The sequence below is a fragment of the Phocoena sinus genome, chromosome 11 (assembly GCF_008692025.1).
Source record: "Phocoena sinus isolate mPhoSin1 chromosome 11, mPhoSin1.pri, whole genome shotgun sequence".
NCBI lineage: Eukaryota > Metazoa > Chordata > Mammalia > Artiodactyla > Phocoenidae > Phocoena > Phocoena sinus.
The window spans coordinates 9,111,821-9,133,278 of record NC_045773.1 but is presented as its reverse complement, the minus strand read 5'-3'; the positions used below and the strand labels follow the sequence as shown (position 1 = coordinate 9,133,278).

Below are 21,458 nucleotides of genomic sequence, written 5' to 3'. Positions count from 1 at the left end.
TAGGTCTGCCATGACAAAGTCTTATAGACTGGGTGGCTTAAACAACAGAAATTTATTGTTTCACAGTTATGAAGACTAGAAGTCCAAGATCAAGGTGTTGGCAGGGTTATTCCTTGTTAGGGTTATGAAAGAAAATCTGTTCCATGCCTCTTGCCTACCTTCTGATGATTTGCTGGCAATCTTGGTATTTCTTGGGTCCTTTTCATCTTCACATGATGATCTCCCTATGTGTGTATGTCTCTCTGTTCTGATTTTCCCTTTTATGAGGATGCCTTTCATATTGGAAAGGGTCCACGCTAAAGACTTCATCTTAACTTTACTAATTACATTTGTAATGACCTATTTCGAATAAGGTCACATTTGAGATGCTGGGGTTTTGGGTTTCAACATGTGAATTTTGAGGGAGACTTAATTTAACATGTAGCACTCAGTCTTTGTGGATTGGCTCTGTTCTGGGGCCTTCCTTCCACACATAACCAGGCTGTTTGTAATTCTGCCTTAGCCTTTACTTCCTGCTTGTGCTGAACCTAGAGATTAGTCAAAGGTGAAAGTTTAAGGTCGGGTCTTCTCGTGATTTTTCTGAGCATCCATCCTGCCCTGGATATATGTGTGACTTTCTAAATTCCCCAGTATACACAGGGATTTCTGAATGTCCTAATTTCCCAAAGAGACTCTTTTCAGATTTTCCTCCAAGGCTTTCTGCTGTCTGTTGTTTGTTTCCACCATAATATTTTGTTCTAGATGACAGTTGGTTTTCCATTCACCTTATAATGTTTATGAACAATGCCTATGTTCTTCCCTCCCTCAATGAGTCCCACGTTAGGTAAAACAGAGATAAGTTTGTTGTGTCAGTCCTTCAGGTAGTCCCCATAAAGGTTGGAATAGAGAAACGCAGTACTTTGCTAATAAAGTCTACTCGGCTTTGTCCTGAGAACCAAGTACTAGGGTCTCCCCCTATGAATGCAGGCTGTGGTCTTCAGGTCGTCAAGACTGCCATTGAGGTAGGGTGGGGTGGGACAAAGAAAATAAAAATGCCACAAATCTTCTCTACTGTTTTCAAGTTGGCCTTTTTCTTGATTCAACATTCACTTAATTACTGTAAATCTTTGACCATTGTCCAGAGTTCTGGCAAAGTTGGTTTTGACAATTTCTGCTTATTTTCAATATTTCTGTTGAGGGACAGGAGTTTGGAGATGCCTGTTCTGTTGTTTTGTTGACATCACACCTGACAAGTGCTATAAAGAAAGAAAAAGTAGGGCAGGGTAAGGGACATCAGCAGCAGTGGTGGTGGGTGTCGCAGTTTTAAACAGAGTGGTCAAGGTAGGTTTCATTGACAAGATGACTTTTGATAAATGATTCAAGGAAGTGAAGGGACCGAGTGTATGGCTGGGGGAAGATTATACTGAGCATAGAAAGCAGTACAAGGGTCCTAGGGCAGGAAGATCCCTGGTGTATGTGGGAAAGAAGGAAGCTGATGAGGCTCTAACAGAGTGAGCAAGAAGGAGCTAAAGTCAAAAGATAATGGGAGGAATGGGAGGATGGGATCACACAGGACCTTGAAGGCTGTTATAAAGATTTTACCATTTATTATGAGTAAAGTAGAAGATCCTTGCAGCATTTGAACACAAGAATAACTTGATCTATCCAACATGTTAAAAAGGATAATACTAGCTCTTCGGTTGAATATAGGGGAACAAGGATGGAGTCTGGGAGAGTGGTTCTGATGCTGTTACGGTACACCACGGAAGAGATGATAGTAGAATGAAACTGGGAGGAAGCAATGAAGGTAATGAGAAGTGTATGGATTTAAAACCTAATTTGAAAGTAAAGCCAATAGGATTTTGAACATAAGAAAGATAAGTCAAGAATGATTGCAAAGTTCTTTGCTTGAGCAACTAGAGAGATGGAATTGTCATTAGCTGATGGGGAAAACAGTAATTAGAGCAGTTTTTATGTGAACAGACAACAATGTCAAATTTGGATGCGTTGAGCTGGAAATATTTATTAGACATCCAAGTGGAGATGTGAAGTAGACAATTTGGAATGTGAGCCTGGAACTTTTAAGAGGCTTTTGGAAAGAGAATTACTTTCCTGGAATCATTGAAATAGAGATGACATTTAAAGAAGTAATATAGAAAATAATAGGGAACCAAAGAGTGATTGCTCTAACATTCCGATATTAAGTGGCTGGGAAGAGGAGAAAGTAGATTGACCAGTGAGATCACATAAAAACAACATGAGCCTGGTTTCTTGGAACCAGGTTAAGAAAATATTTCAGAGTATAAGTATTTTATCAGCATCATCAAAATGTTATGGCTTAGTCAGGTAGAGGTAATGGAGAATTGACCATTTAACTTGGCAGTGTGGAGTTCATTGGTGACTTTTCGACCAGTTGTTACATTGGAGTGGTGTTGGAAAAAGCCTGGTTGAAGTACGTTTAAGAGAGAAATGGAAGAGTGAGTCTATAGTTAAATATCATCCCCTAGAACTACTACTACCCTCTCCCAGTTTTCATACCACAGACCTCGAGGAAGGAGGACATGGTCACCCAGATCTTTTGAGTATATTCAAAGGATATTCCACTGTAAATGGCAAAAGAGGGGCAATATATAGGACAAATAATAATTCCGTCCTCCAGAATATCAAGCCAATTTTGCATATGAGGTCATGTCATGACACATAGAGTAAAAGGCTTAGAGGAAGGCAGGTATTTACTGTCGTTGCAACATAATGCAGTCTACTTCTAGGCATTTGTTTCATACATTTGTACTTGTTTATATTTGGGCTTATAGAAAATATGTGGTGTGTGTGTGTGTGTTATATAATCACCACCAACTGTATTGCTAGATACAGAGAGAGTGAACTTAGGTATGAATATAACTGAGCTCACTTCTTATGTTGCACCACCGTTGAGCTACAGTGCTAAGTAGGCATGGGAAAATACTTCCACTCCAGTTTTCTCATATAGAAAATGAATGGAAAGGATTAAATGATTAGTGAGAGATTTTGTAGCCCTCACGTTCTCTGATTATCTATTGCAAAAAAAAAAAAATGTGTGTGTGTGTGTGCAGTGTAGGGAAAAAGAACTAACAAGGCTGTTGCCAAGAGGAATAGGTGAAAGAAGAACGAGAAGAAATCACAAGTATAGCAAAGTTCTGAGGACAGGATTAAAATAGATGGAAAAAAACCTGCAAATACCCACCTGGGTTTTATTCATGTATAGTACAGTTAGAAAACAATGAAGTTAATAGAGGAGAAGTTGAAGAAGAAGAAAAACAGGAAGGGGAACCAGGGAGAGGTGAAGTGCAAAATCAGAAGCTGAGAGAAAGGAAGAAATATACAAATAGAGAGTAGAGGGCAAGAAAATCACAAATACCTTAACCCTTTGAAAAGCCCTGTCCTTGAAACTGATGAGTCCAAACATACTGTTCTTCTGTTTTCAGAGCTATTTTTTAAATTCTTATCACAAGAAAAAGGAAAGAATTTTTTATCTGTTTTCACCATTTAGAAGAGCCCTGACTTGGTCCGTCACCTGGAAGAAGGCGGTTAGATAAAGACTGAGAATAAGCCCTCTTTCTTTGTCAGCAGTGGGTCATCCCAAGAGCCCACAAACTCACCTGTGGGCTGTGAAGAACTGTACCTACAGTAGTTAAAAAATGGCATTAGTTTAGACTGAGTGTGAATAATAAGAGAGAGGCCCTTGAAACGATTAAATGCAGAGCTGACTATGAAAGCAAAGCTGAAGTGAGAATTTAAAGGGCCATTAACTTAGCCAAAAGGATGGCTGAAAGAAAAATCATTTATAAAAATTGGCAGGTTGAAGGGGCTTCTTTAATGTTCTTTAACAAAAATTAGATGTTTGATAATCTCTTCTTTCTTCGATAAGCAGGGGAAAAACCCCTCAAAATTAGTAATCTTTTTTTTTCAGGTTCAGTATGTTCTAGATGTTAGGTGTGTGCTATTAGGTTAATTAGAATTTTAAAGTTAAAATGACCTTCTTCCAACTTTAAGTAGAAACTCTTTTCTTCTCTTAGTCAATTGTGAAAGAGGATGTCTTTCACAGTATTTGTCACTTGACTTAGAAAGTTGCTTCCCTAACCTCTTAATGCTCCATCCTCTTTAATTTTGCTAAAACGATTTTTTTCTTAAAATTCACATTTTAGACAAAAATAACAGTTTGTCTTTTGGATTCGAGGAGGTTTTTGGCACAAGACAACATGTTTGAGTTTTCAAAGCCCCTTACTTAACATAAATTCAACACACTTTATTTGAGTACAGCCCAGAAATCCTAATAAGTTCTAGAGATAAGGGATAGGATACCACCCCCATTTTAAAGATACTCTTGGTGTATTGGGGGAATCAGATTTAAAAAATCAGACCATCATAATGATCTCAGAGACACACAGTGAGCGGTCTTGAAGAGAAACCTTAGTTCCCTGCCCAGGAATTGAACCTGGGTAGCCTGGATGAAAACTAGGAATCCTATCTGCTAGCTCACCAGGGGCTGGAGGCTAGAGGCAAAATGGCCCTGGCTCATGCCCCGGTTTGAAAGCAAGAATGTTTCAAGGAGGCAAAACTGTAAAAACAGGTGCAAAGTTTATTATTAGAGATGCAGCGCGAGTAGGAGAGCACACAGAGAAGTAGTTTGTTTATCTATGACTGAAGCAAGGCAGAAATACACACCCAGGGAGAAAGGGTATGGGTGTCCTCTCTAATGACGGGGAGCCCAGTAAAGAGGAGGTTACATCATTTATATAGGACAGTTCTGCCGGGTCTTTGTTTACCTGTGGCCGATTATCTCATTTCTTTTCCCACATCTGACCTGCCCTAGGGTCTGCCCCCATCTGTCTGCGTGTCTTTTCGCCAAGACGGATTCCAGTGCGGAGGCCTGTGGGAGGCCTGACATCACCTGTTATGGGATAGCACCCCTCCTTTTTGACCCCCAAGGAGCCTTCCTGTGCATATACAGTCCTCTTGCCACTAACTTTGTCCTTGGCGTGTCTGGGGAAACACAGCCTCAGTTTTACTCCACTTGACAAACACACACCAGCTGTCCAGCCCAGGGGCCCATCTGTCTCCTGCCTCATTAATGTCGGAGGGTGAATTGTGAGAATAGGGGTTTGCATGAACACTAATAGAGTGCATTAGCTGACAAAAGTGGGTGACACGAGAGTTAATCCTTAAAGAACTAATAGTAGGTGACCTAGTTAAGAAGGGGTTGAGGTGTTCCCTTTAGCGAGAACAGAATTTGCAAAGAGCCGAACGCAGCAAACAGCATGTTGACATGTTAGAACGAGGTGGAGGTTGTGAAGAAGTTTGGTTGAGTGGTGGAGAGATTGGCAGGAACCAAATCGTAAACAACCCTGAACATGCTTTCCTGATGGCATGTGGACCAATCTGAGCCTTTGGATACCAGCATTTATCCTAAGAGAACCAGAATGCCTATGCGGGAGCAAAAGGCTCCAGAAGAGTGACTTGCTACTTGGAAGAATCTAGGTGCAGCCTTCCTGAAGCTACTAGTAAATGTTATACACAAGCCAGTAAGCTATAATGTTTTAGAAATGGGTCTTTACTGTTGCATATAATGGTGGTTGCTTGTCCTTATTGCTGAGTAATAGTCCAGTGTACTCATACACCACAAAGTGTTTATGCATTGATACATCATAAACGTTTGTTTCATGGTGCTCTCACTATGTAATTCCTGATATTTCCTATTTCAAACCGAGAGACTGTATTAAGAAACAAATATCCCTGTTTTATTAATTTTGAAGAATATATCTTACTGGGTAAATCCATATTCTTGCTCAGTTTTCAGCTAATGTACCATTTTAGCAAAGTATCCTACTACTCTCTTCTTCATCTTCTGTCTCACTGTCATTGAACCCCCTTGATGAGCTTTTGATGCAGTCAGAAAGAAAAGCCACAAAGAAAAGCAATACACGTGGATGGAAAAACATGGGAAAGTCAGAGAATACGGAGAGATATGGTGATATAATGCACGTTGTATTGGAAAAGATTATTTATGATCTAAGCCTGAGTTGTCTCACAAGTATTATAGACTTCATGAGGTCCTGAGATTAATGGTTTTAAATTTAGATGAAATTTCTATTGGTAGTTCTACCTATAAACTCAATTGCCTCATGATCTGTGTGTTTACGTAGCAATATATGTTAAGTAGAGAGTTCAATTATTTGATGAATTTAATGAATATAGAAACTATCTTCTGACAAGTCCTTAAGGCAGAGTAATTAATCACATGATTTCCTTCTTAGGAAACAGATTGTTTTTTGAAATTTATGATCTCTGTTATATATATATATATATTTTTTTTTTCTGTGTTTACACAACAAATTGTAGAAGACATTTCTCTTTTCCTGTTTCAGTGCATAGTTGAACACTCCCCAGTTTGTGGCAGTTGGTTTTTTAAATCAAATACCAGTTTGGAAAAAGTCAATTACTCTGACACTGACCTTTGGAGCACTGATTTATTCTAACCTCAGGGAATTTGCTTTATAGGGATAAATTGAGCATTAAAATTTTGTCTGATGTTTTTAAAAAGGTTTTATGGAATTTCTTATGTATATATACCAACTGAAACACAGCATGTTGGCACTTTCCCAGTACTTTCGGGTAACGTGGGTTTTCAAAAAACGTGTTGAATTCATTGTTTTAATTATCGGTATCATTCACGAAGATGCTGGTGACTTACGCTATGTTTAGGTTATATCTGACCTCCTTATGTCACTGTCAATGTGAATGGCCTCTAGCAAATTAATGCTTGATTCCAAGAAAAACTCAAGAATATTAAGATCATAGTCAATAGTGAAACAAAAACAGGATTCCCTTGAAATTAGCTGTGTAAATAATAATAATAAGGTATATAAGGAGGCTTTGTTTCATTTTCCCTCCATGGATAGGGTTTTTAAAATAATTATATGGAAATATTTATCATAACAGTTATGAGGATGATAACAGGAATGACATTACTAGTGCACCTGTTAAACCCTTGTAATGTGCCAGGTTAAGAAATACAGTCTTGAAAGTAAGAACTGCTTTTACCTGCCGTATCTTATAGACGAAAAAAATGGATGTGTGGATAACTTGCCCAAAGCTAAACAAATAATGTCTGCATTTCTATAAGAGTCTCCACATATTGAGTCATCTAAATATCTGTAGCATAAAAATATAATAGGGATACATTTATCCTTTCAAATGATGTAGCAATGAAAACTTTGGGGTTTCTGGGCTTTCTCCCTACTTCTTTGGTTTATATATGTATTTTTCTCTCTTGGTCATGGAGAGATGTTGGCCTAAATAAGTTCATGGGTAAGAAACAACACAGAAACCAGGCTGGAGCGTGCGTTCAATCCTAATGCATCATTGCTTAAGGGAATACAGTCGACCCTCCACATCCAACATCTTACTGAGTCTACAGATGCAGAACCTATGGATGCGGAGGCCCCCCTGTATCTATAGTAAAGTGAAGTCCAGATCGTCCGAGGAAAATAAACAACCCCTTATATCCTCCCAAAAGCGTGAGTACGCTCGATTCTTAACAAAGTGAAAAGAGCTTTGAAATTAGATTTCAGTGACAACCGCAGTCATTAAGGGTGCCAGCATCTGTTGAGCAACAGTCAGCCAAAAAAGATTTTTTTTCACTTCTTTTGAAGGGAAAACAACACCTTAATCATGCAGTTTCATACGAGGAGGTCTACTTGAAAGTTCAAATGATTATTATTGGATAAGAGTTTTCTTTCTTTTAATGTTGGGCTAATTTCGTCTCGAATACTTATTCAGTGTAACTGCAGGTGTATTACTATTATATTCTTTTTACCTGCAAATGGTGATGCATCATAGTGACTCTAGCCTTTCTTCTATTAAAGGGCTCAACTTTAAAGGTGTTTCCAGGAGATGCCTTTGTTAGTTATTGGCCGTATCATTAGATAATGAGGTTTAACTAAGGGCTCTGTGTATCAAGGGAGAAAGGAAGAGACATTGAAGAGAAGTAAAGGACATTTAGAACGAGGGATTGGGACTGAGATCTGGGAGACAGGGTGACTGAGAGGGGCTGAGAGAACAAGAGGAGGGGTGGGTGACTCGGAGGATGGCTACAGAGGGGGAGATGGAGAGAGGGAGGGAGGGAGGGAGGGAGAGAGGGAGAAAGAGAGAGAGAGAGAGAGAGGGAGGGAGGAAGGGAGGGAGGGAGAGAGAGAGGGTGGGGGGAGAGGGAGAGAGGGAGAGAGATGCCTGGAGAAAGAAACAGGCAGACAGACAGATGGAAAAGAAACACAGGGACAGAAAGAGCAAAGACAAGCTCCAGATTCACGAGCTTATGCTCAAGATCACGTGGGGTGGGGAATGGGGACACAGGGAAGAGGGGAGTGTATGTGTAAGTCTGATTTGAAAGAAGGAGGAGATTTCTGGGTGAATATACATTATACACCCAGTCACAGAGCAACATCCTCAAGAAAGGCGAACCCCTGGAGTGGAGAGAGAGTGTTTATTTTATCTTTACACGTTGAATCCAGTCCTTCCTGGTTAATGTGAAATCTGCTTGGGCGGATGGGGGGCTGAGATCACGTGACTCTCCCTTCTCATATCCTTGCCTTATTGTAAGAGACCCTCATTTAACTGGGTCCTGCTGCTTAGTGATGGTCTTCAAAGAGAGCAGTACTGTTGTGCTCTAACCAGGAGGGGGCTCAGTCCCTAATTATGCAGAGAGACGGGCTCCTCCGCGCAGCTTTGCCGAAACAATACTGCAGTCAAGTCTACCTTGGGGACAGAGGGGGCTTGGGAAATGTTAGGTGAGTGGTTTCCCTTACCTGCCTATAGCAACAACCTGTTTGTCGTAGCTTTTTAATTTAAAATGCTTATAGTTCATGCATGTGAACTGCTTGGGAAAGTGCCTAGCACACCGTAAATACAGATGTCATTTTTGCTGTAATTACCACCACTATCCTGGTTGTTACTCCACCCTTTATCCCTGCAACCTGTCACCTACACACAGTGCATCCACCCATCCATCCATCAGCTTTCCTCTCTCTGCACGTTTGTGTGTCTCTCTGAATAGGCTTTGTCTCTCCCTCTCCTCTGTCTCTCTGGCTGGCCTTCTAGCATATATCCTTCTATGCACACATAACAACTAGTATTTGAAATGCACTTCACACATTCATTATTGTGAAACCCTTGCCATTTCTTTTGCTTTCTGCAAAGGCGAACTATTTTTTCTTCATTTCTATAATTTGCATGACATTTGATTGGGGACATGATAAGTCACTGATAAGAGAGGTGTCCGATTTTGGCTTCTTCTCACCTAAGGCCAAAAGATTCCTGCCCTATTTGACCTGCCTCCTTGCTGGCCCAAATCCAGCCCCTCCCTCTGGATTACTGAGCTCCAAATGCACTGACCTTCCGTGGAGGTTACCCCCGCTTTTCTATCGCAGTCCAGCATTACCTACTAAAATTCAATCTAAACCACAGTCATTGAATTAAACTCTAGGGTTAACAAAAATTTGTGTATGAAATGACTTATATTATACATGGTTGACTTATCGAGGATGACAGTTTAGGAAAAATTTACTGACTCCATGTCATGATTTTGTGTCCTATAATATTTGATAAAAATACTGTTGACACTGTTCGTACCCTGATCACGTGGCCTAGTTGAGAAGTCTCTGAAGAAAGATTTGCCGTGACAGAAACTGTTGATTTGCGTGCCGCAAAGCCTTTGCAATCCCTCACTGCTAGGCCGCCTCTTACTTAATGTTTGAGCTTCTCACCTGGCGTAGAGGTGCCAGGTGACTGGGTTTTGGTCCAGGAGACGTAAGCAACACAGTCCTTTGTACCTTAAGCCACCTCCATGCCTTACAGGAGGACATGATACCTGGAGCTGCCATCTCTCCCCTGTGAGTCATTAAGCCAACATGGTAAAGACAGCAGAGTAGAAATTTAAATAAACCTGGGTCTCTGTTGACATCATTGAGCCTTAACACTGACCCAAGAGACTTCAGCCTTCAGAATACTGGTTAGGAAAGAAAAATGCACCCTATCTATTTAGGGTCCTCTTAGCCATCAATTCTGTGTCTTTTAGCTAAACGCATTCCTTTCTGATGTGAATTTTACTAGATATAGAAAGCCACATGGTAAACCCCTCACAGGTCAGGTTTATGATTTATTCCTGTGATGCCTAGAATTGAAGTTTTTTACATGGTAGAAACACTGGGAAGTTTTTGTGGGGACGGGTATGTGTCACGTCTGTCTGATGTTTCGGTGTGTCTACCTTGTATTGCACTGGGCCAGCTAGTCTCTTTGTAGATTCTCTTCCTTCTGAACATAAATTAAAGTTCACTGGGAGTTAGCTTTGATAAAGAACCTAAACTAAAACCAGATCCCAGGCCCCCTTATATTTATAACCTGGCCTGTGTTAAGGGCGCTAGTTCCGTGACATCAGTATTAATCATATCCTGCCTTCTGCCACCAAAGATCATCAAAGTATCTGAACCAAGGCCACGAGTCACTAGAGGAACAGTCTGATGACAAATTCTCCCCTAGACTTGGTTACTTTGATGCCACTTCTGCTAGGAGAGGAACAGCTTCCCCAGATGCTCACTGTAAGTGGGACAGCTGGATGGAAGACTCCTCCATGCATAATTCAGCGAGTGGGTCCCTTCAGCTGTGCTTCCCCATAAGTTGCTTTACCCTGCCACCCACTCACGTTGGACCTTGCAGAAGCTACTTGACCCAGGATGCACAGAACAGTATCACCAGTAATTGAGAAGTTGCAGCCTTATTTATTCTTCCTGACTGGGTGTGTGCAGCCCCTACCAGATGGCCACTCTTCTCCTTGTCCTGCTTTGAGGAATTAAGAGAGGGCTTTAAGAATAAAGACAAGTGAATCAGTTAGACCATGGTTTCTGAAAGGGTGATGTGTGTATCATCTGTAAAATGATTTTAGGTGTTCATAAATGAACGTTAAAAATTTTAAACAGCATGTATTTTATGTAGTTTAAAAATATAGCGTATCACATTCCTGATTTCATAGATATTCAGTACTGTAGTGTGTGCATCTATTTGTGTGTTTGTGGTTCCCTTTAACACACGTTTATATGTGTGTATGTATGCATACATGTATACACACACATACATGTATGTATGCATTTCCCTTTCAAATATGCTTATTTGAATAAAAGGTGTTTTGTTTTACAGAAATATATTAATCAATGATACAGATGATTCATAGGTTTAGCAAAAACTGTGAAGTTGGTGCATGAATGATACTGTTTGGGAAGTACAGGATAGAACCAATATTAACCCTAAGAATACCACTGGGAAGAAGAAATGTAATTATGCGACATAGAAGATAACGTTAATGTCAGAGACTGAGACGTGAGTTATCTACTTCACATAGATGGAATCCTCCCTAAATGAACCCAAAAGGTCTCATACATTTCACATTACAGTCAGTTTGTCAAATATATATTAAATTTCTACTATTCTGAAGCCTTGTCTTAGTCCTGTTAGAGGCACAAAAAGGTCTAAAATACCGTTGATGTTTTCAATGATTCTGCAATAATATAAGGAAGAGCTTGCATGAAACCCTCCAATGACTTCTGTTTCACTTGAAAGAAAACCCAAGTTTCTGTATTGGTTTATGAGGATTATAAACTGACCTCCATCCTCATCTCCTAGTCTTCTGCAGTCTGCCCCTTTGTAGCAGTCATAATGGCTTCCTTTCCTTTCCTCCAGTGTTCCATGTGTGTTCCCCTTTAGGACCTGAGACAAGATGGTCCTTCTACCTGGATTCTTCTTTCCCTTATTTCTATAGGGCTGATTTCTCCCAGTCATTTAGCTCTTAGCTAAGTTGTCACCTCTTCAGAGAGGGTCCTCCTGAAATCCGGTCTGAAGAGTCTCTTTCTACCCTGAGCCTCTGTAAAAGCTTACTTTCTATCTTATTTACTGTGTTGATTTTCTTCACATTTCTTAGTGCTATCAGAACATTACCTTATCTATTCACTTGCTTATTACTTGCCTCCCCCAGCAGAACAAAAATCGGAGAAGATAAGGGACCACGTCTCTCTTAGTTAACGCTATCTTCCCGCTGGACTGAAATTTTAAAAATAAGGTCTCGCACACATTAGATACTCAATACGTAATTTTAAATGAATGAATACATAGCAGGCGTGATGTTTCATGGCCAAACTACAAAAACATTCTGTAGTGGAGTGAGTATGTCTGCGAGGCAATCGGGAAGAATTTCATGATGAAGCAGGAACTCAGCAGAATTTTGACAGGCAGAGTTGGAAGAATGGGAAATTTTCTCCAAGAGGAGAGTTATGTGCTCAAAAGCCTAGGTGAAAGGATGAGACCAATTGGGAGAGATTCTGAGAATGCAGCAGAAGCAGGGACTCCAAGTGGACACACTACCAGTTACATGTTAAGAGACAAAATATGACACTCTGAAAGCATGATGCACTTTTCCTCCTGTGGACATCTAACCAATCTCTATGAGCAGGCTGGATTTCACAGCCAGAAGTCCCAGAAGCCCTGCAGCTTGAATTGTAGATGTATTGGTCTCATTTTTGCACGTTCTCCCAGGAAGTTTTGCTGTGTCACATAACAAGGTCCCCATGTTGTGGTCTTGTCTTTTGCCTCATAATTGTTGTATGGCATAAGAGGGGTCTCCTGTCTCACTGAGCCTCAGTTTCCCCATGTGTAAAAAGTACAGAGGTAGCTCTCAAAGGGTTCTACCAGTTCTGGCATTCGAGAATTAGGGAAGAACCAAGGAATTAAACTTCATGAATATTTTGTGAAGGTTCCCATGCAGTACAACACTGACAAGTGGACCAACCCAAAGCAATCTCATTGCGTATGTCTGGAAAAGGATGTTAAAACTTAAAGGGGGTAAGAGGTAATAGTGACTCTGACTGGAGTGGTATTAGAGGTACTGGTGGACAGTGGTCAGATTGTAGATGTATTTTGAAGGTATATCCAATAGAAATTTTCCTCTCGCCTAGAGTAGGCTGCAAATCTTGTGACACTGAGTAAAATGTAACTGCGCCAAGTTACGATGAAAGCGAAGGTCAACTCAGTGTTTCATGAGTTACTGCTGCTCTGAGTTTGTACGGATATTTGGAGCTTACATAGCTCCTTCCCACTCACTGTATAATGTGGTTCTTCCAACAACTTTGAGTGGGGAGAGGAGATGGAATGGGGAGGATATACAGTTCATCTAATTTACAGGGAAAGAAATAGAACCAAGATCACACACGGTTAATAGTGACGGTCAGACTTGAATTGCTGCTTCCTGCTTCCATTGAGTCTCTTGGAACAGAAGGATCTATGCTATAGTCAAAGATAATCTATCTTGAGACAGGCAATAATCTGTCTTCACTATATCAAATAGTCTTTCTAAGTAGCATACATAAGCTTTGAAATCGTAGGTTTATGCCTGTCTATTCCCCCCTGTGTCATCTATGAATCTACAACATAGTCAATAACAACAAAGTTTTGAAAGATCTTTTCCTTCAAATAAGAATACATTCGTCTCACATGAATCCTTAAATGTGGTAAGCAGCTACGGCTGGTACTTAGGAAACCTGAGCAGCAACTTACGACTACCTGAAGGACATTGGCCTTTTGTATTTCACTATCATGGATGCTTTATGAAAGCATCTGTATTGCTTGCAATCACTGTCCCATGGGTATTAAAACTAGCAAACTCTCTTCGTTGGAGAACATAACTGTGGAAATAATGATTGGTCATTGTCTCCCGAACAAGCCTATAAAATTGAGTACTGAAAGCAGCAAATAGTTTCTGTTTAACATCACGATTGCAGACATAAATTTGGGCCTAGAAGCCTGGCCTTCTGCCAGCTGAACGCTGAACTTGCAATAATTTCATAGACACTCCCCTCCAGGCCAGAAAAGCTCACCATAACCAACAACCCCATAATATTATCTTTTCACATCTCTGTCTTTCAGAAAAACATCAGAATTTACAGAATAACAGTTTAGAGATCAAAAAATCCTCAAGCCACAAAAAAAATTGTATTTAGCAATCATTTGAAAATACACACTGGATCATAAGAGCCATATCTCTAACAGGTAGAAGTATAGTTAAATATTTGGAATCTCTCTGAGAAAAAGCAAGGGGGGAAATCCATTTCATCTTAGAGTAACAGTGACTGTTCACAGGTCACTTGGGTAGCATCTAGACCTCTAACAGACTGGAAAACAATCAAAAGGACAAAGGTCAAGAAAGTTGGAAGGTGCCAACTTATGGTCCATTTCTAGTTTGCCACCCTTTCCCTTTATCAAGCAGGCTCAAGTCCTGTGGGGAATGGATCTTTTCAGTAATTGCAATAACTGGCCACAAGGTATAAGCTTTCAGGGGAAATGGGCATTTCATGTAAATAGGGTGTCTTAGGTTTCCTAGCCTCTGATAGGATCTATAACACCTGCTGTTGAGTTAGGAAAATGTTGATTTCCATAGTGCGCTGTCAGAATTTTAAGATGGCCCCCTGGAGTCTCTGTGTTGCATCCTCTTAGGCTTTTAGAATCAGCTGCAACAGTAGTTCAGCAGAGGGCACCTAGAAGATTAGCATACCGGCTGGGCAGGTTCCATGTTTCAAAGGAATTGACGTAAAGGAGAAGTGAGCTAGCTCATGGAAAGGAGCAAGGTCAGTCATGTCTCAGTATGGATGGGAGAGGGGAATTGATGAGCTTTTCTGAGAACTTCCGAGGTGTCTGGACAAATGAGCTGTGGGACTCCTTTCCCTAAATAACTAGGTGGTCAAGTTGGCACAGATTCCTCAAAGAACACATTCTATCAAGTATGTGATGCCTCCAGTGACTGTTCACTGTTTATGTCCAACTGGACAGCACAAGAGGAAAAATACTAGCCAGAAAACAATCTGTTTTTGGCTCTGAAGATTATTATCCGAAAGTCTAGATCCCCGTGAAGTTGAGAAATAACTTTCCTAAAGATAATTTTAAATATGCAGGACAAAGGTAATACGATTATATTTCTTCTAACATTCAAGACACATTCCTTTATATGTTGAATAAGTGGTCTCACATTACAGTAACTAGGATAGTTTTTGATCTTCCGTGCGTAAAACAATAAGAGAACGAATGGCATCCCACTCATCTTTCTTGAATGCCTCACGGTGTTCAGGGTCAGCGCCTCCATGAATATTCTCCATTTTCCATAAATATCTGTTACTGCGAATCCATATTTCCTCCTGGTTACAAGGAGGACATCCTCAGAAGTGAGAGTCCTTGCCTTCAACCATGATATCATGCCAGTTTTAGGTCAACCACTTACGCTATTTTATTCTGGAGAGGGGAAACGTAAACATCCATGATGACCAACAGAATCGATAACTGCCAACCTCTGACCAAGACCTTTAAGTAAAATCAAAGTTCTGTCCTAAAAGCCGATCTGAATTCTCTGAAATGAGCTGGAACAGCTCAGGGATGGGAGTTGTGTGCCTGCATCAAGCCTCACACAGTTCTGAGGACCAGTATTTGCTGCTTCCCCTCTGTGTACCTGGCACCAGCAAGGGCAGCCTGAAGCTGCCGCAGCTTTCTGCAGCAAAGAAGAAACGTAACCAAAACCAGCTGAAGGCTGGGAATGAAGAAAAGTCACGCAGACAGATGATTCCCTTTGTTCTTAAGTGTTGTTAATTTTGGAACAACTTCTGGCTTGGGAAAGAGAGCTTTAGAGAAGACTCACTAAAGTGATATACAGTATCTCTGAAAAAAAGACAAAGGCCACAGGCAACTGATGGTACGGAAAGGAACATTTCCTCGCATTTGAGAATACATTGGGGGTAAAAATGCAATAGATCTAATGTCAAGCAATGATAGATTATCGTTTAAAGATTGTGTGTGCAAGGGTTGTAGAAATAATATTACAAATAATGGTAAAAGGTCATGTTTTTCTTGTTCACTTAGCAAATGTTTATTCAACACTACTATGTGTTAGGCGATTGCAAAAGCTCATAACATACTGGGATTGCAAAGGTTCATAAAGCAGTGTCTTGGGGCTTTCCCGGTGGTGCAGTGGTTAAGAATCCACCTGCCATTTCAGGGGACACGGGTTTGCGCCCTGGTCTGGGAAGATCCCGCATGCTGCGGAGCAACTAAGCCCGTGCGCCACAACTACTGAGCCTGCGCTCTAGAGCCCAGGAGCCGCAACTACTGAAGCTCACATGCCTAGAGCCCGTGCTCCGCAACAGGAGAAGCCACTGCAATGAGAAGCCCGCTCACCGCAACGAAGAGTAGCCCCTGCTCGCCGCAACTAGAGAAAGCCTGTGTGCAGCAACACAGACCCAACGCAGCCCCAAAATTAATTAATTAATTAATTTACAAAAAAGAAACAGTGTCTCTCTCTTACAAGGGCATAAAATTTAGTAAATAGAAGTAAACTTTTGTAAGCAGTATACTCTGCATATTGATTAGATCAGCAAAACTGCCTTAGCCAGAAGTTTTTGTCTTTTTGAATCAATTCCATTCAAAGAGTACTTGGCAGGGCGCAAAAGATTCATCTGCCCCAACAATGAACTCGTCTGATTTAGAAGGCAAATATTTATTGACTGTTTACTATGTCGTTTTTATGTTTCGCTTCTTGCCGAAACCTTTTGGATAGGACCCCATACTGAAGGAGCTAAAACTTGGAAGTTTAATAACTTGCTCTAGTTTTCATTTCAAGTTACAAGAAGAGCTGGGATTTGAGCTGTCTGAGTCGAGAACCCATGCTGTGAACTATTAATCTTTTGCCTCTGTCATTGAGGAGACAAGACCATATGGACAGAACGTAAGTTTAAAATTACAGATCACGCGTTCAGGAAAGGTAGGTGATACAAAGCACCAAGCTTTCCTAAATTATAAACATGTGTGAGTATAGGGTGTAAGAGAAACAGCAATTCCTTTATTGCAAGCCATTGTCTTCCATTTGGAGCTCCCCCAATTCAGTTCAATTCCCTGCGAGGTCTGTGTCCTAGCACCATGAGGGGCACTGGATTCAACTGTTTGCTTTAAGTGACATTGCAGTGACTCAGGGACCCAGAGATCATATTTTCCCTGACTCCCTTGAGTAATGATTTTCAAAACAAACTGTAAGTTTTGTCCCTCCTGGCTTCAGTTGCTTTTCTTACGTGAGCCCCCAATCTCCACCTCTAAACTTGCCAACAAACACCAAAAGTGTCTAGATCCTAGGTTCCTCCGTGTCTCTATAGGGTGTAAAGGAGGTAGTCTGTGTCCTGCTCATCCATTCTTCCAAATCCAAGTCCGTGGTAGACATCATCGCTATGTTTACAATTAGCATGAGGAGATATAATTTTATTTTCTGCCTCAAGAGTTTATTGAGGGAAGAACCTATTCTGCTCAAGTCTTGTCTACCCTCTACTAGCGATTTTCAACTGTGAGCCTGCCTCAAAATTACCTGCAGAATATTGAGTTCAAGCACATTCCTGGGCTCTAGCCCAGAGTACCTGACTCTGTATCTCCGGGCTGGGGCCAAAGAATTTCTGATTCTAAACAAGTTCATATTCGCAAGATTAACAAGGTTTCGCTAATGCTTCTGGGCCCGGCATCACACTTTGAGGACCATTGCTGTTTAGTTAATATCATCAGGGTTGAGATCATGGGCTCCAGAGCCAGTCTGCCTGCCCAAGTGCTAGCCCCACCCCTTATGAGGCCTGTGGCTTTGGATGAGTCATTAGACTTCTGGGCTACCTGAAATCCCTCACATGTAAAATATAATAATAATGTCCCCCATAGGGTTATTGTAAGACTTCAGTGAGCTCAGATATGCTAAGTGCTTTAAAGAGGACTGGGACTCAACAGGGTCATTACAATACGTTGACTAATATTATTTATTCATGGTGGTTAGTGCACATGGCATTTACTCACATGCTCAGTGTATGGGAATTAGCATCCCTCCCTAGGACAATGCGTCTAACACGTGGCTTCTTTCAGCCACAGGAGGCACTGAGATATAAAAGGTTACGGTAGTTGACAGCTATTTATTTTAGGAGGCTATTTTTACTTGAAATGTTTATTCGCAGACTGTGTCATCCATTGTTTGAGTTTTTCGATTATGAAATTGATTCGCAAACAGAAGGCGGCTGTTGTACGGTTATTGGTGCTCAGAAAAAAGGCTGACACTTGTCCTAAGAACGACCGAACTGCTGAAACTTCTTCAGCATCGTCTCTTGTTCAAGGTAGAGCAGGATATGCTTCTTTCCAGAGACACTGGGAGAGCTTGGAAATAATTGTGTTGTCACCAAAAAAAAAAAAAAAAAAAAAAAAACCGTTGTGTTTTATGAGTGGCGTTTCTCATGGTGATGATTGAAATCTGTCATCTGAAATACCTTGCTCTTTACATCATTCCTTCACGTGTCCACAGTGATGCAGTTGCCATGATATGCCTTCTAAGCCGCTCAGCTACAAATGGCAAACAGCAGGTGGGGGAATAAGAGAATTGGGAGTTTGGTGCCCTGATGCAGAGGCTACAGCTGAAAGGGTGACTGTTTGTCTGAACCTAAAATGAGAACATGCCAATCAGCAAAGGCTTCTTTCTCTGACTCGTGAGGTTTTTTATGTATATATATATATATATATAACTTTAGTTTTATATTTACCAAATCATGTTTATTAAAAATAAGAAAATGCATAACATGGGAAGTGATGAAGAATCCAGGATGTGTGATTAGAGAGAGAAATTGATCTGCTATATAGGTAGTGTTTGAATTTTGCGTTGTGAATATCCAAATGTGAATTTGGTCTGAGCTCATGTTACATGGAGTGGCCCATAAAATAATGATGATGATTTCCACTTGTGACTGTTGGAATATATCTCAGGGCTTCCAGATTATTCTGGCTTTCTGATGACCAGAAGGACTTGTTTGCAGCCTCTTTTAGGCACAGTGTCTAACACATAATAGGTATTTGAATAAATGTCAGCTATTTGGTTATCGCACATGGCTAGCCACTACGTTGGGTGAAGATCAACTCCGCTTTTAGATAATACTCATTTTTCATTCTTGTGAAGCTGAGACTGCAGGAGTCTGAGTTAAGATGTGCTTATGCCCAGAGAGTCTCAAAAAATAAATCAAGTTGAACTTGGAAGAAGATTTTTTTTTTAATTTTTTTATTTTTCAAATTTTATACAACTTTTAATGGTAACTTTCTATTTATAGTTATTCCAAAGTATTGGCTATATTCCCCATGTTGTACAATACATTTTTGAGCCGTTCTTATACCCAGTCGTTTGTACCTCCCACTCTCCCACTCCTATATTGCCCCTCCCTGGTGGTCACTATTGTTTGTTCTCTATATCTGTGAGTCTGCTTCTTTTTTGTTATATTCACTAGTTTGTTGTATTTTTTAGATTCCACATATAAGTGAAATCATACAGTATTTGCCTTTCTGTGTCTGACTTACTTCACTTACTGTGATAATCTCTAGTCCATCCATGTTGCTACAAATGACAAAATTCTGTTCTTTTTTATGGCTGAGTAGTCCACTGTGTGTGTGTGTGTGTGTGTGTGTGAGTATACACACACCGTATCTTCTTTATCCATTCATCTGTTGATGGACACTTAGGTTGCTTCCATATCTTGGCAATCATAAATAATGTTGCTATGAACATTGGGCTGCATGTATATTTTCAAATTAGTGTTTTTGGTTTTTATTTTGGATATATACCCAGGAGTTTAATACTGGGTTGTATGGTAGCTCTATTTTTAAAGACATCTCCATAGTGTTTTCCACACTGGCTGCACCAATTTACATTCCCATCAACAGTGCACTAGGGTTCTCTTTTCTCCGCATCCTCGCCAACATTTGTTATTTGTGTTCTTTTTTGATGATAGCCGTTCTGATAGGCATGAGGTGATATCTCATTGTGGTTTTGATTTGCATTTTCCTGATGATTAGCAATGTTGAGCTTCTTTTCATGTACCTGTTGGTCATCTGCATTTCCTCTTTGGAAAAAATGTCTATTTGGTTCTGCCCATTTCTTTAATCAGGTGGTTTGTTCTATTGATGCTGAGTTGTATGAGTTATTCATATATGTTGGATAGTAATCCGTTATCAGTCATATCATTTGCAGATATTTTCTCCCATTCAGTAGGTTGTCTTTTCATTTCGTCAGTGGTTTCCCTGGCTGCGCAAAAGCTTTTAAGTTGAATTAGGTCTCATTTGTTTAGTTTTGCTGTTATTTCCTTTACTTTAGGAGACAGAACCAAAAATATATTGCTGCAATTTATGTCTAATAGTGTTGGGAGATGTTTTAAACCTTAAAAATAGTGATGTATTAATGTAAGGTACAGTTGCAGCTTTTAAATGGAATATAAAGACATTATAATTAGCGATATCAATACAGAGAAGTAATTAAAAAGTATAAATCAAACCATACTCCTCTCCCACAAGCAGATTTGACTACATATCGGAAAAGCTACTAATTAATAGTTAGCCACTAATCTAGCCATTTATGCATCTAGCAGACATGCGGCAAAGACCATCATTATGTTTTATTTGAATTACATGATGGTGACCGTAGTTGAGGGAGAACATGCTTATAATACGGTTTTTTATCACCACTGGTTTCTATGCCTAGATGATTTCAATACTGTGGAAGCACTGATTTCAGATTTTAACTGTTTATTTGTCTGCAGTTGGTCTTTGCAACATCAGCTGTCACGTGTTCCAGCAGGACCTGTAGCAATTCTAAGAGCCCACCTCAGTTTTCTCAATGTGGGATTTTGTGAATTTCCAGAGTGATCAGAAGGTCTTCGTGTTTCAATCTGTGTAGAAAGTAGATGACGTGATTCTCTTCTTTTGAACTGAGCCACGAATTGAAATACTAGCAAAAGTCCCACGAATTTCACTGCGACAGCTTGTTTAATTTCTGCAGTGAATCATTTTCTTGTGAGAAAAATCATATTCTGGGGGGATGCAAAGAGAACAATGATTCCCAGAAATGTCTAGATATAGCTGCAATGGTGTGGGAGAAAAAGATAGAACTGTGTTTCCATTTATTTCTCCTCTGGAAATGGGTAATTATAAGATGCATGTTTTTCTTCATCTCCCTATTGCTGTTCCATTATTAAGTGAGCAATAAAGGCACCCAGTGGTAAATGCATCGCCAGTGAGCTCAGGACACAGTCGATATTTCCTTTTTAAAAGTATCTTTCCCAGTTTTTGTGATTTTATCATTGAAACCTCATCCTTTATATGTAATCTGATACTTTCTAGTAAGATGGGAATTCTAGAGATATGCTCTGGCACCAAGAGAGACTGTCGGTCTAAAACGTGAAATCTTAAACCCGTATCACAGCCCCTAACACCTACCTTGGGACTTTTGACTTCAGATCTAGTGAGATTGCTTGCTATGCTTAGGCTCTCTAAAAGAAACCAGATAGATAAAATGGTCAGGCAGTTAGGTTATG

The 21,458-nt window shown here is 40.3% G+C and overlaps 1 protein-coding gene across 1 annotated transcript in view; it reads left to right on the top strand.

The window, feature by feature from the left end:
* Positions 1–21,458, top strand: part of GRM7 (glutamate metabotropic receptor 7) — an 814,585-nt gene that overhangs the window by 456,551 nt on the left and 336,576 nt on the right.